Source organism: Pteronotus mesoamericanus, unplaced genomic scaffold, assembly GCF_021234165.1.
Source record: "Pteronotus mesoamericanus isolate MK-2021 breed Mesoamerican mustached bat unplaced genomic scaffold, CSHL_Meso_final scaffold_21, whole genome shotgun sequence".
NCBI lineage: Eukaryota > Metazoa > Chordata > Mammalia > Chiroptera > Mormoopidae > Pteronotus > Pteronotus mesoamericanus.
The window spans coordinates 21,528,326-21,529,942 of NW_026555310.1; the positions used below are offsets into that span (position 1 = coordinate 21,528,326).

At 42.5% G+C, this 1,617-nt stretch overlaps 1 non-coding gene across 1 annotated transcript; it reads left to right on the forward strand.

Annotated features, from left to right (window-relative positions):
• The first annotated feature begins 1,482 nt into the window (after positions 1–1,482).
• On the forward strand, positions 1,483–1,617 carry LOC129085172 (small nucleolar RNA SNORA36 family). The gene has a single exon (XR_008530671.1). It is a non-coding gene; the product is annotated as a small nucleolar RNA SNORA36 family (small nucleolar RNA).

The following is a 1,617-nucleotide window of genomic DNA, read 5'->3' on the forward strand; positions in this document are numbered from 1 at the left end:
CCAAACCCGCAACCCAGGCACGTGCCCTGACTGAGAATTGAACTGGTGAAATTTCACTTTGCAGTATTATACCTGACCAACTGAGCCACACCTGTCCGGGTTAACAACTGTTGTTTATATATTAAGCCAGGCACAGAAAGATGTAAGTTGTTTTGAAAGAATTTACATTGTGTTCAGATAAAGGAGGTGGGAGAAGGTAAAGCCTAGGCCAGCCAGCTCTGGGATGGGTGCCCAGTCCTCATTGGGCAGCCTAGGGAGTTGGGCAGAGGGATAAAATTACCTAGCAACTAGGAAGCCACGTTAAGACCATGCGGTCAGAAGGAATGCCAGGTAGGCCGACCTCAAGAATATGACCACCCCTCCACTCCATACTTGAAAATACAGACGTAACTGATTTTCTCTTCCTCTTAACTGCTGATGTTGAAACTACTGACACACATGCACAGTTGGTCCAGGTTTGACCTCTCTAGGGTGGTGGTAATGAGCAGTCTGCCAACTTGACCCTACCGCAAAGGTGCAAGATAGCTGTCAAGCCACTTAATGAAGGAAGTAATTTCACCCTAATGTGAAAAATTCCACTCCTGGAACCTTTTATTAAGCACGCCTTCTCAAAAAGCTTGCCTTTCACACTTGTCAGGTAGCTCAGTTGATTAGAGCATCATCCCCATACACCAAGGTAGCAGGTTCAATCCCCAGTCAGGGCACATACAAGAATAAACCAATGAATGCATAAATTAGTGGAAAAACATGTCCCTCCCCCGCCCCCCGCCAAAATCGATTTTAAAAAGCTGGCCTTTCATGCAAGCCCACTTTGTCCCCTGCTTATAAAAGCATTCAAGTAAAGCCAGTCCCCAAGCCAGTTTGGAGGACCTTCTTTTCCTCTGTGCTGCCTCCCTTATGTTCAAGAATAAGCTTAATAAAATCTGTGTGGAAATTTCTTTGGGGTTTCCTATGGATTTCTGTCTTGGGCAACCCAAGAACCCTAACACTGATAACACTCAAGGAAGAAGTATCCCTTCCTGTGAATTGGTTGTGAGCAAGAGATTAGAAAATAAGAAGTGAAAATAAGAAGTGAAAGCTCCTGGGGTCAAATGGGTCCTGGTTATTCTCTTTAAATAGCCTTCATCTGGAAGAAATAGAAACCTGGGAGTCAATCCAAAATGCCAAAGGACACACAGGAATGTGAGCAGTCTTATCAGCTGGCCCTGCATTTGTTACCAAATCAACCTCTTCTTGTCTCTTCCTTCCACCCTCTGGGCTGCTGTTATTTAATTAAGGAAATCTTAGAAGTTTCTCCATGATAATTTCACATTTGAAAGGAAACAAAGTTGATTTTAAGACGTTTATTAAGAAACAAGAGATTCAGAAAGAATCTTCGACTCTCCCTCTTACTGCCTAAGAGATTCAGATGGAAAAACATACTCCAGAAAGTAAATCTTAAGCTATTCACTTTAGCCTAATTTGAATTAAAAATGATTAATATTCCAAAGTGTTGAGTTCAGTTCAGGGCAGCTTCCCTGTTCTGTTAATTAAACTTTGGGACATTAAAACACTGGCTTAGGAGAGATGATTGGATAGAAGGCATTGCTCTATTCATTTACCTCCCAGCCTACAAAA